Here is a 14,445-nt window from a genome sequence, read left to right on the forward strand (position 1 = left end):
CAATTAGTTTCTTTAATGCAACAGAATTGCAAGTTTTATGGACTTCCATTGGAAGATCCCCATCAGTTCATATCTGAATTCTTGCAAATCTGTGACATTGTCAAAACCAGTGGAGTTGATCCTGAGGTCTACAAGCTTATGCTTTTCCCTTTTGCTGTGAGAGACAGAGCTAGAACATGGTTGGATTCATAACCTAAGAAAAGCCTAAACTCTTGGGAAAAGCTGGTCAGTGCTTTCCTGGCCAAATTCTTTCCACCTCAAAAGATGAGCAAGCTTAGAGTGAAAATCCAAACCTTCAGACAGAAGGAAGGTGAATCCCTCTATGAAGCTTGGGAAAGATACAAGCAATTGATCAGAAGGTGTCCTACAGACATGCTTCCAGAATGGAGCATCATATGTATATTCTATGATGGTCTGTCTGAGTTGTCAAAAATGTCATTAGACCATTCTGCAGGAGGATCTCTTCATCTGAAAACCCCTGCAGAAGCTCAGGAACTCATTGAAATAGCTGCAAATAACCAGTTCATGTACACCTCAGAGAGGAATCCTGTGAACAATGGGACACCTCAGAAGAAGGGAGTTCTTGAAATTGATACTCTGAATGCCATATTGGCTCAGAACAAAATATTGACTCAGCAAGTCAATATGATTTCTCAGAGTCTGAATGGATTGCAAACTGCATCCAACAGTACTTGAGAAGCATCTTCTGAAGAAGAAGCTTATGATCTTGAGAATCCTGCAATGGCAGAGGTGAATTACATGGGAGAACCATATGGAAACACCTATAATCCTTCATGGAGAAATCATCCTAATCTCTCATGGAAGGACCAACAGAAGCCTCAACAAGGCTTCAACAATAATGGTGGAAGAAATAGGTTTAGCAATAGCAAGCCTTTTCCATCATCTTCTCAGTAACAAACAGAGAATTTTGAACAGAGCCATTCTGGCCTGGCAACCATAGTCTCTGATCTATCTAAGACCATACTAAGCTTCATGAATGAAACAAGGTCCTCCATTAGAAATTTGGAGGCACAGGTGGGTTAGCTGAGTAAGAAGATTACTGAAACTCCTCCTAGCACTCTCCCAAGCAATACAGAAGAGAATCCCAAAAGAGAGTGCAAGGCCATAACCTTATTTGGTGTGACCGAACCTGGAGAGAGTGAAAAGGCAGTGATTCCCAGTGAGGAAGACTGATGGTGGCGGAAATTGGCGAGTTAAGAATGATTATAAAATATGCGTTGCAAGTATAGTTCTCAACCAACCAGAAATCCGCTTATAAATTTAGAAGAGTGTCACAGAAATTAAAATTGAAATACTGGGAGTATGAATCCCAGGTCGTCTCCCAACAAGTTGCAGAAAAGTATGCTATTTTATTAATCAGATGTTTTCAAAAAGGTTTGAGTTAAATGGAAGAAAATTAAATTAGAGAATTTATATAAATTTAAATAAAAGCCTTGACTGGGAGTTGATTAGCTGGAAGCCCTATTCTTGTTGGAGTACTCTCAAGATTAATTGACAATTGAGGGTTATTATGTTTAGTTGTTCCTCACTAAGTAAGGGAAAGTTAAACAAGTTGGAATGCTGTTTCTATCCACAAGTTCCAATCCGCTCTTGGGAGGATTGGTGTTAGTGACTAGAGAGCAATCCAACAATAAACCCAATTACAATCTTTCTCTTGAGCATCCCAACTCAAGGGTTCCTTTCCATCAACTCCCCATCAAGTTAGGGAACTACTCGCTCATTGTAAATGTAAAATTTATAACATAAGAAAGGGAATTAAAGAAAGACATGATAAATAATGATCAAAAGATTAATTAAAAATAAAAGTAATTCTTGTATTAATAAATGCTAAAATAATCCAATAGTAAAATTAAGTAAATTAAGGAACATGGAAGAGTAAGAGACATGTAAAGAGAACGAACTAGAATGTCGAAGTCTTGATGAGGCAATAACTCTTCTCAATACCCCAATGCAAAAACAATGAAATTAATAAATCCTAAAAACTATGAATGTGTAGAGAGAAAAAAAACCTAGAGGAGAGGAAAACTAGATCTAAAAAACTAAAACTATGCGGAATGAATGTTGTTGTTGGTTTCTGCATGTTCTCTGGCTCTAGTCTGCCTTTCTGGGCTGAAAACTGGGTCAAAATAAGGCCCGAAATCGCCCCCAGCGATTCTGCAGATTATGCAGATCGCGCATGTCACGCGGACGCGTCATTCAGGCGGATGCGTCATTCGGCGTTTCGCTTTGTCATGCGGGCGCGTCGTCCACGCCTCCGCGTCACTTGTGCAGTTTCCAATTCGCGCGGCCGCGTCATCCATGCGGCCGCGTCATTGCGATTTCCTCTCTTCTGCGCGGTCGCGTCATCCATGCAGCTGCGTCGCTTCTCGCTGGTCATCTCCTTAATTTCTTGTGTTCCTTCCATTTTTTGCAAGCTTCCTTTCCAATCTCTAACTCATTTATGCCCTATAAAGCCTGAAACACTTAACACACAGATCACAGCATCGAATGGAATAAAGGAGAAATAAAATACATAATTAATAGTCTCTGGGAAGCAAGTTTTCAATCATGCAATAACTTTAGGAAGGAATTATAAATGCATGCTTATTTAATGAATAAGTGGGTAAAGATCATCATAAAACCACATAATTAAACACAATATAAACCATAAAATAGTGGTTTATCAACCTCCCCACACTTAAACATTAGCATGTTCTCATGCTTAGTTGAAGGAGATAAAATGAAAGAGTAAGAACATGTAAAATCCATGCAATGCAATGCAACCTATATATGCGAATGCAACTATATGATTCTTGTCCACTTGATCTAAAGTAAATAAGCTCTTCAAAATAATTACAAATCAAATTCCACTAACCCAATTCTTATAAAGCAAGAGCAGATAAAAATGCAAGAAGATAGCTCATGAAAGCAGGGAACATAATATTTCAAGCATTGAACCCTCACTGACGTGTATGTACACTCCAGTCTCTCTAGTGTATAGGGTAATTACTCTATCCTTCTCTAATCATGCTTTCTAGTTTTTGTTCTTCTCCTAACCAATCAACAACATTTAATACACCAATACAAACATCATGGGGTCTTTTCAAGGTTGTAATGGGGCCAAGGTGAGGGTAAGGATATATATATGGCTAAGTAAGATTATAAATTGAATCTTTAATTAACCCAAGCTTTAACATAATCTATATATATTCTATATAACTTTTAAAATTCATACCTAGCTACCCAGAAATTTCCTTTCACATTCCATACTCATGTTTCAACCTTTTATTTTAATTTTATCATACATGCATTGACCCTTGAATTCTTAATTTAACATTGGGGTAATTTTGTCCCCTTATTTATTTTTTTGAATTTTTTTTTTAGTTTTTAACATAAACATAAACATAGCTTATCAACGCACATAGATTTTTAATTCTTACAGTTTCTCATGAGTAGGTATCCAAATTCCCAGTATATTATCATGACACATTCCCTTATTATCTTTTGCTTCCACAATTTCCCATACTTAAATAACACACACAATTCTATCTTAAGCTAACCAAAGATTCAATTTGGGGTATACAATTATTTTTCCGCTTAAGGCTAGTAATATGGTAAAATATAGAACAAATGGGATTTAAAGGCTCAAAGTGGCTAACAAAGGTAATTGAAAGGGTAGGCTTAATTTGGATAAGTAAGCTAAACAAATAATGGCCTCAATCATATGCAAACGTATAAATATAATAAACATTGGACATATAGGATGAAACAAAATATAGATTACAATCATAGAGAAGTAAACACACAAGAATAAAATAATTACGGTTAAATAATGTAACCATTCATAAAGGCTCAAATCTCACAGGTTGTGTGTTCTTTAGCTCGAAAATCATGTTCCAAATATAACTTCAAGCAAATTTAACATAAAAGTTTTAATTAAAATTAGTGAAATTTTGTTCCAAAGATAGGGTCTTAGAAGAAACTTATTGTCTTTTCAATCAAGCAGAACATGCATGCAACTAATCTATTACTATGCAATTTATCCTATTCTACAAAAGAAAAATCTAACTAAATATCCTAATTTATTGGTGTTAAGGAAGAGAAATTACCTCCGGAAGTCAGGTACTGATCGACCTCCCCACACTTAAGGCTTTGCACCGTCCTCGGTGCCATCTGTCAGGAATAAAGGTGGGTTGGTAGCAGTATCTCCATCGTCGGGGCCATCGTGGCTCCCTGTGCTGGTAAAGGAAGTGGAGTTCGGGGTGTCCGAGTCCTTGAATTTTCCCATAATTAGCTCCTTGAGGTATGTGAACCGGCGCTTGTTACGGCGCTCTCTCATCTTAGCTTTCTGTTCATGCCGATCCAACTTTTCAAGTATCTGATGGAGCAGTTGGGCTATTGAAGGCGTCTGTGGTGTTGAAGAAGGAATATCTTCAACTGGTTCAGTAGGCTGGCTAAAAGTGGCTGCTGGAAGTCTAAGGTACTTCCCGTTGGGGACATACTGATCATCCCGTGGAAGCATGGCTTTGGTGTCCCCAGCTCTGTAGGAGACTCCGGCAGCTGAGACAAGATCTGAGACCAGGGCGAGAAAAGGAAAGTTGCCAGCGATTTGTACGTGTCCCATGGCATTCCGGATATGTCTTGGTAGATTTAGAGGTTGGTCTGTAAGGATGCACCATAGTAGAACGGCCATGTCCGCAGTGAGGGAGGACTCGTGAGTGCTCGGAAAGACGTAATGGGACATAATCTGTGCCCATACGCGAGCCTCCAAGGTAAGTGCTGAAGCTGAAATTCCCTTAGGGCGGGTACGATGGTATCCGTAGATCCATCTGCTGCCAGGTAGTGTGATAACTCTGAGAACGGCGTCCCAGTCAAATTAGTACATCTGGCGCTTGAGTGCGGCTTCTTGAAAGGCGTCCAATCCTTCTGGAACAGGGGGAAGACCTAGAGCTTTTTGAATGGCTTCTTCAGTAATGGGGACTTACTTCTGACGGACATAGGCAGACTGCATGGTTGGCAGGTGGAAGTTGGAGTAGAACTCAACTACCTAAGAAAGATTGGCCTGCCTTGGCTGTCTCTGTAGGAAACCCCATTGTCTTCGGGCAATTTGCGGCTCAACAAAGGTAGCAATATTGGGCGGGAGGAGAAGAAGGTATTCGTTGTTGTAACTCCTTTCAGCCATGATGGGGAACATCTGCTCACAGTAGCGATTGGGGAATCGCGCAGTGTCCTTTGCTGGGAAGGCTTTTTCTTTATCATCAACCTTTATGATCCTCTTAATCTTCTTTTTTGAGGACTTTACCGCAGTTGAAGAGGGTTCTGTCACTAATGCTCTTTTTATACCTCTTCTTGCTGGTTGTTTGGGGGTAGCTTTCTCCTTTCCTTTTATGGTGGCCATCCTAAAAAAGGAAAGAGAAAGTAAATTAAATTTACAGGGGTAGAGCAAGGAAGAGGGTGGTGTAAGTGATAATCAATGCACAATAAAGAAGAATGACGTTAACTCATGGTTATGACCACATGGAAAAAGTCATCAATGGAAATATAGCAAGTGCATATGGGGAAAAATAAATGCAAAGGGTTTATTGGCATGCAGGCAAAGGCATAAGTAGCATAGATCAAGCATTCAGTGTCCAATTAAAATATGTTATCACTCGTAACTAACCATCACGTTTGTATTGACAATTAAATTCAATGAATAAAATATTAAAGAGAATTTGTGAAAAGCAAGCATTGAATATTAGAGTAGAAAAATGTAAAGAAGTTCATAATGCCATATGGGCTTTTTCACAAACACATAGCATGCATCTAGAAGAAGCTCTTGAAAATAAGAATTTGAATATGCAAGTAATCCCTTAAAAAGCAATATATAATTGTCAAACAAATTTACAACAATCCACAAGCATATAATGAAAAACAATGACTCAAATAAATTTATAACACCAAGTAAAAAGGAAAAAGAAAGGAAGAAAAAAGAAGATATGAGTAATGAAATTAAAAAGAAAAGAAAAGAAGATAACGTATAAAAATAAGAAGAATAATAGAAAAGTAAGGAGGGAAGGAGAAAAAAAAAGAAAAACCTTGTTAATGGGGGTGAAAGAGAGTAAAAAGTGACAAAAAAGGAAGAAGAGAAGAAGGGAGGGAGAAGAAATAAGGAGGGAAAAGAGAAAATAGGATCTGGGGAGAAAAAGATATGATAATTGGAAAATTAGAAAAACTGTGCGGCGCAAGCAACGCGGTCGCGTGGGGCACGCGATCGCGCGACTTGCGTTTAAACTGAATGACGTGGTCGCGTCGGTCACGCGGTCGCGTGACCCGTTTTATGCCATTGGCGCGAAGGCAGCCGCGCACTCGCACAACTCTCTGTTCAAAATCATTAAATGCCAAATTTTGGGTGACGCGGTCGCATGGGGGATGCGATCGCGTGAGTGGTCAATCTGAGAGGGACTGCGCGTCCAGCGCCAGTCCAGCACCACTCTAGCACAACTTTCGGGTGTGCACCACTTTGACGTCGAAATCCTGGTCACGCGGCCGCGTGGGGCACGCGGTCGCGTGGGAGGCCACTATTCCCATATGACGCGGTCGCGTCGGCGACATGGTCACGTGGGACAATTTGTGCCATTGGCAAGCCTCCAGCCACGCTCTCGCGTGACTCTCTGTTCAATTTATTATTCTTTCCCACACCTACGACGCGGATGCCTCAATGAGGCGATCGCGTCGCGTGAAATTTTTTTTTAATTAAAATAAAAGTATGGAAATGCAGATGCACGAAATGTACTAATGAAGAGAAGAGTTATTGAATAAGAAAACTAAAAATAAAGAAAAGAACGATCATACCATGGTGGGTTGTCTCCCACCTAGCACTTTGCTTTAACGTCCGTAAGTTGGACGCTCCACTAGCTCAGTCTTCGGCTATGTGGGGATCTTCCAAGAGGAAGATCTCAAGCTCCTTGTTTTTCTTCAGCTTCTCGCCATGGTACAACTTTAAACGATGTCCATTAACTTTGATAAGTTCAGAGCTTGAAGGATGGCTTAGGTGATAAACTCCGTACGGTTCGGCCTTCTTTACTCTGTATGGACCTTCCCATCTTGATCTAAACTTTCCTGGCATGAGCCTCAGTCGAGATTTGTAAAGGAGGACTAAATCCCCAGGTTGGAACTCTTTCCTCCTGATGTGCTGATCATGTACAGCCTTCATCTTCTCCTTGTATAGTCTTGAGTTCTCATAAGCTTCCATGCAAAGGCTTTCCAATTCTTGCAGTTGTAATCTCCTTTCAGCTCTGGCTTTTTCAATTCCCATGTTGCACTCCTTTACTGCCCAAAAGGCTTTGTGCTCTACTTCAACAGGGAGATGACAAGCTTTTCCATAAACTAAGTGGAAAGGACTCATCCCAATGGGTGTTTTGTATGCTGTTCTATATGCCCATAGTGCATCTTGTAGCCTGGTGCTCCAGTCTCTTCTATGAGGTTTGACTATCTTCTGCAAGATACGCTTTATCTCTCTATTTGACACCTCAGCTTGCCCATTAGTCTGAGGATGGTAGGCTGTTGCAACTTTATGAATTATCCCATGCTTCTTCATTAGTCCTGTTAGTCTCCTGTTACAAAAATGGGTGCCTTGATCGCTCACAATTGCTCGTGGTGATCCAAAGCTACAAATAATATGGTTTCTCACAAAGGAAACAATAGTGTTAGCATCATCATTGCGGGTAGGAATTGCTTCCACCCATTTGGAAACGTAATCCACAGCTAACAATATATAGAAATAACCATTAGAATTTGGAAAAGGACCCATGAAGTCAATGCCTCAAACATCAAAAATTTCACAGAAAAGCATAATCTGTTGAGGCATCTCATCCCTCCTGGATATATTACCAAATTTCTGGCATGGAAAACAAAATCTACAAAATTCAGCAGCGTCCTTAAAAAGAGTAGGCCATCAGAATCCACAGTCTAAGATTTTTCTAGCAGTTCTTTGAGGGACAAAATGTCCTCCACTCTCAGATGAGTGACAGGCCTCTAAGATGGACAGGAATTCTGATTGAGGCACACACCATCTAATTACCTGGTCAGCGCCACATCTTCATAAATATGGGTCATCCCATATATAATATTTAGACTCGCTTTGCAGCTTGTCTCTTTGATGCTTAGAAAAGTGTGGAGGAAAAGTGCGGCTAACAAGATAATTAGCTACAGGTGTATACCAAGGGACTATCTCAGATACTGCTTGCAGGTTATCAAATGGGAAATTATCAGCTATAGGAGTGGAGTCATCTATAATATGTTCAAGGTGACTCAGGTGGTCTGCCACTAAATTCTGGTTACCACTCCTGTCCTTAATTTCCAAATCAAAGTCTTGTAATAGCAGTATCCAATGTATAAGCCTTGGTTTGGACTCCTTTTTAGCTAATAAATACTTTAGAGCTGCGTGGTCTGAATACACTACTACTTTAGTACCAAGTAAATAGGCTCGGAATTTATCCAGAGCAAAACCAATAGCAAGAAGCTCTTTCTCAGTAGTAGTGTAATTCGACTGACCGGCATCTAAAGTTTTAGACGCGTAAGCAATAACAAAAGGATCCTTACCTTCACGCTGAGCTAGTGCTGCTCCTACGACATGGTTGGAAGCATCAAACATTATTTCAAATGGCTGGCTCCAGTCTGGTCCTCTCACAATTGGGGCTTGAGTCAGTGCGGTCTTCAGCTTATCAAACGCTTGTTTGTAATTTTTACTGAACTCGAACTCAATATCTTTCTGCAGTAGCCTGGATAAGGGAAGTGCTACCTTGCTGAAGTCCTTAATGAACCTCCTGTAAAAACCTGCATGGCCAAGGAAAGAACGGACCTCCCTCACATAAGAGGGGTAAGGTAAACTAGAAATAACATCCACCTTTGCTGGATCTACAGAAATGCCAGTGTTAGACACAACATGTCCTAGTACAATCCCTTGTTTAACCATAAAGTGACATTTTTCAAAATTTAATACCAGGTTTGTACTGACACATCTATCTAATACTCTAGATAATCCATCTAAGCAAAGGCTAAAAGAATCGTCGTATACACTGAAATCATCCATAAAAACCTCCATACAGTCCTCAATAAGATCAGAGAAAAAACTCATCATGCACCTTTGGAAAGTAGCTGGTGCATTGCACAAGCCAAAGGGCATTCTCTTGTAAGCATAAGTCCCAAAAGGACATGTAAAAGTGGTCTTTTCCTGATCCTCAGGAGCTATATGAATCTGGAAATAACCTGTGTAACAATCTAGAAAACAATAATGTGATTTACCTGACAGGCGATCCAGCATTTGATTAATGAATGGAAGAGGATAGTGATCCTTACGGGTTGCATGGTTGAGGTGTCTGTAGTCAATGCAGACCCTCTAGGCGTTCTGAACTCTGGTTGTCAGGAGCTCTCCATGCTCATTCTTCACTGCGGTGACTCCAGACTTCTTTGGCACTACTTGTACTGGGCTCACCCATTCACTGTCTGAGATGAGGTAGATAATGTCTGCCTCCAGTAGTCTGGTCACTTCCTTTTTGACAACCTCGAGGATAGTGGGGTTCAGTCTTCTCTGGGGTTGATGGACAGGTCTTGCTCCCTCTTCTAAAAATATCCTATGCTCACAGACTTGAGGATTGATGCCTACTATGTCTGCCAAACTCCAGCCAATTACCTTCTTGTGCCTCCTCAGCACACCAAGTAGCTGCTCTTCCTGTTGAGAAGTGAGTTCCCTTGCAATGATAACCGGAAACTTCTGCCCGTCTTCAAGGTAAGCATATTTGAGGTGTGGAGGAAGGGGTTTTAATTCTAACTTCTGATCATGTTCAGGCTCTGGGTTGTCTGGAGCTAGTAACAGTGGTAAGGCACTGTCATTGTCCTCTGAGAATGTCCCCACACTTGGGCCTTGTCCTGTGTGCTTCTCTTCAAATTCCTCCTGGTGAACTTCAGCCACGGTTTCATCTATAATGTGACACTGGAGGATAGAGTGATCCTCCGGAGGATGCTTCATAACTCCATTCATATTGAAGATCACTACTCGGCCATCTATTTCAAAAGAGTATGTTCCTGAAAAAGCATCTAATTTAAACTTTGAGGTCTTCAGGAATGGTCTTCTGAGTAGGATTGATGATGGCTTATCTGAGGCATTCTGGGGCATCTCCAGGATATAAAAATCAATGGGAAATGTGAGCCCCTTAATGCCCACTAATACATCTTCAGCAACTCCAGCCACTGTGATAATGCTTTTATCTGCTAAGACAAAACGAGCTGTCGACCTTTTTAAGGGAGGGAGCCTCAAAATATCATATATAGACAAAGGGATTATACTTACACATGCTCCTAAATCACACATGCAATCAGAAAATACTACACCACCAATAGTACAATTAACCATACAAGGACCTGGGTCATTACACTTTTCAGGTAAACCTCCCATTAAAGCAGATATGGAACTTCCTAAAGGAATAGTTTCTAATTCATTAATTTTGTCTTTATGTATACATAAATATTTTAGAAACTTTGCATACTTAGGTACCTGTTGAATAACATCAAATAGAGGAACAGTTATCTCAACCTTTTTGAATATCTCTACCATTTTTGGATCAGGTTCCAGCTGCTTCCCGGGCTTCCTTGCAAGTTGTGGAAATGGAATAGGAGTGGTGTCTTCTGCAGTGTCTGCGCCTTTTGATGCTTCCTCTTGTGGTTGCACTTCTTCTTCTTCAGCCATGTCCTGTATGACCTCTTCCTCTTCAACATCTTCTATTTCCACTACCTCTTCAGCTGAGGCGTGTTCTGGTGAGCTTGGCTCCTCCTGGTTCCTCTCCTGCAGTGTGGTTCCGGACCTTAGGGTGATGGCATTAATACCACCCTTGGGATTGGGTAATGGTTGAGAGAGAATTCCACTGGAGCTCAAAGGTTGATTATTGGAGTTATTCATTGAACCAATCTGTGAGACAAGAGCTTGCAAAGTAGCGTTCAGACCATTCAAAGTGGCATTAATATTATTTTCTATGGTCTGCTGTCTTCGATCAATTGATTGTAGTAAGTCATCATTAGCAGAAGAAGAAGGACAGGTAATTTGAGAGGTCTGCTCTTGGCTATTCTGTGGTCCTTGGGATTGCGTTAGGTGAGGTGCTCTGTAAGGCTGGTACTGGTTCTGCTGCCTGTTGTTGGTGTTATTCCACCTCTGATTCCCCTGATTATCCCTGCCTCCTCTGTTGTTGTTGTTGTCCCTCCAATTCTGGTTAGAATTTTCCTACCATCCATGGTTGTAATTGCCACTTTGATTGTACCCTTGGTTGGGGCGGTCATAGAAGTTATGAGTGGCTACCACGGTGTTGTCTTCCTGCTGGAGCTGCGGACATTCGTCAGTATAATGGCTGTAATCAGCACAGATTCTGCAAACTCTTTGTGGTACAAACTATTGGTTTTGCTGTGGTGGAGAAGGTTGAGCTTGCTGAACTTGTTGTTGATTCAATTGCATCTGCTTCAGAAAGTTGGTCATTTCACAGATACTCTGAGTTAAAGTAGCAGTCTCTCTGCTAGAGGATACTTTTACAACGGCTTTTGCACGGCCTTGTTTCTGCCTGTGATTCCTAGTAGATTCAGCTAAGTCACTGATAAATTGCCATGCCTCATCAGTGGTCTTGTACTTTTTCATAGACCCATTGCTAGCACTTTCCAATGTAGTCTTATCTTGGGGCCTCATGCCCTATGTGACATAACCGAGTAACACTATCTTGTCAATCATATGGTGGGGGAAAGCTTCCAGAAGATTATTGAAGCACTCCCAGTACTCATAGAGAGTTTCAGAATCATCCTGAACAATCATGGAAATATCTTTCCTCAGTTTATCAGTAACTTCAGCTGGAAAGAACTTTTCCAAGAATTCTCTTCTCAGTGTATCCCAGTTGGATACAATTGCTGCTGGTTGAGTGTAGTACCACTCTCTTGCCTTCCCCTCAAGAGAAAACGGGAAAGCTTTCAGCAAAATTGAAGTTTCATCTGCACCATCACGCCTGACAGTAGAACAGGCTGCTTGAAAATCTCTCAAGTGCTTGATAGGCTCTTGAGCAGGCAAGCCATGAAACTTGGGCATCAAATTGAGTAGTGCGGCCTTTATTTCAAAGTCTGTAGCCACCGCTGAGTGATGCACTTGAAATGGTTGCATTGTAAAATCAGGGGCCCCAGCCTCCTGGATAGTAACTCTCCTAGCTGCTGCCATGTTACCTGCACGTAAAACAACCAAATCAGTAGAACAGGGGCTGGTTTCTTTCTCAAGTGACATTTTAGATCCGCCCTCAGAGAGGACTAACCGACGCCGAGCTTGCCTTATTCGTGAAATAGTTCTTTCAATCTCAGGATCGAATACTTGCAAGCTTGGGTCAGGAAGCAAACGCGTCATCCAACGAAAGAAACAAGCAGCTCATTTTCCATCATGGGAGAAATCATATGGAAACACCTATAATCCTTCATGGAGAAATCATCCTAATCTCTCATGGAAGGACCAACAGAAGCCTCAACAAGGCTTCAACAATAATGGTGGAAGAAATAGGTTTAGCAATAGCAAGCCTTTTCCATCATCTTCTCAGCAACAGACAGAGAATTTTGAACAGAGCCATTCTGGCCTGGCAACCATAGTCTCTGATCTATCTAAGACCACACTAAGCTTCATGAATGAAACAAGGTCCTCCATTAGAAATTTGGAGGCACAGGTAGGTCAGCTGAGTAAGAAGATTACTGAAACTCCTCCTAGCACTCTCCCAAGCAATACAGAAGAGAATCCCAAAAGAGAGTGCAAGGCCATAACCTTATTTGGTGTGGCCGAACCTGGAGAGAGTGAAAAGGAAGTGATTCCCAGTGAGGAAGATTGATGGTGGCGGAAATTGGCGAGTTAAGAATGATTATAAAATATGCGTTGCAAGTATAGTTCTCAACCAACCAGAAATCCGCTTATCAATTTAGAAGAGTGTCACAGAAATTAAAATTAAAATACTGGGAGTATGAATCCCAGGTCGTCTCCCAACGAGTTACAGAAAAGTGTGCTATTTTATTAATCAGATGTTTTCAAAAAGGTTTGAGTTGAATGGCAGAAAATTAAATTAGAGAATTTATATAAATTTAAATAAAAGCCTTGACTGGGAGTTGATTAGCTGGAAGCCCTATTCTTATTGGAGTACTCTCAAGATTAATTGACAATTGAGGGTTATTATGTTTAGTTGTCCCTCACTAAGTAAGGGAAAGTTAAACAAGTTGGAATGCTGTTTCTATCCACAAGTTCCAATCCGCTCTTGGGAGGATTGGTGTTAGTGACTAGAGAGCAATCCAACAATAAACCCAATTACAATCTTTCTCTTGAGCATCCCAACTCAAGGGTTCCTTTCCATCAACTCCGCATCAAGTTAGGGAACTACTCGCTCATTGTAAATGTAAAATTCATAACATAAGAAAGGGAATTAAAGAAAGACATGATAAATAATGATCAAAAGATTAATTAAAAATAAAAGTAATTCTTGTATTAATAAATGCTAAAATAATCCAATAGTAAAATTAAGTAAATTAAGGAACATGGAAGAGTAAGAGACAAGTAAAGAGAACGAACTAGAATGTCGAAGTCTTGAAGAGACAATAACTCTTCTCAATATCCCAATGCAAAAACAATGAAATTAACAAATCCTAAAAACTATGAATGTGTAGAGAGAAAAAAAACCTAGAGGAGAGGAAAACTAGATCTGAAAAACTAAAACTATGCAGAATGAATGTTGTTGTTGGTTTCTGCATGTTCTCTGGCTCTAGTCTGCCTTTCTGGGCCAAAAACTGGGTCAAAATAAGGCCCAAAATCGCCCCCAGCGATTCTGCAGATTATGCAGATCGCGCATGTCATGCAGACGCGTCATTCAGGCGGACGCGTCATTCGGCGTTTCGCTTTGCCATGCGGGAGCGTCGTCCACGCCTCCGCGTCACTTGTGCAGTTTCCAATTCACGCAGCCGCGTCATTGCGATTTCCTTTCTTCTGCGTGGTCGCATCATCCATGCGGCCGCGTCGCTTCTCGCTGGTCATCTCCTCAATTTCTTGTGTTCCTTCCATTTTTTGCAAGCTTCCTTTCCAATCTCTAACTCATTCATGCCCTATAAAGCCTGAAACACTTAACACACATATCACGGCATCGAATGGAATGAAGGAGAAATAAAATACATAATTAAAAGTCTCTAGGAAGCAAATTTTCAATCATGCAATAACTTTAGGAAGGAATTATAAATGCATGCTTATTTAATGAATAAGTGGGTAAAGATCATGATAAAACCACATAATTAAACACAATATAAACCATAAAATAGTGGTTTATGAAAGACCTCAAGGAACGTCCACTGACCAGTAAGGAGTTCTCCTTTGAGGAACCAAAGGAATCTGAGGGTCATACAGAAACCATAGAGATTCGTTTGAAC

The 14,445-nt window shown here is 40.7% G+C and overlaps 1 non-coding gene across 1 annotated transcript; it reads right to left on the reverse strand.

Annotated features, from left to right (window-relative positions):
• Positions 1-270: 270 nt before the first annotated feature.
• Positions 271-378, reverse strand: LOC112768110 (small nucleolar RNA R71). Its single transcript, XR_003185548.1, has one exon. It is a non-coding gene; the product is annotated as a small nucleolar RNA R71 (small nucleolar RNA).
• Positions 379-14,445: the final 14,067 nt, after the last annotated feature.

The sequence above is a fragment of the Arachis hypogaea genome, chromosome 17 (genome assembly GCF_003086295.3).
Source record: "Arachis hypogaea cultivar Tifrunner chromosome 17, arahy.Tifrunner.gnm2.J5K5, whole genome shotgun sequence".
Taxonomy (NCBI): Eukaryota; Viridiplantae; Streptophyta; class Magnoliopsida; order Fabales; family Fabaceae; genus Arachis; species Arachis hypogaea.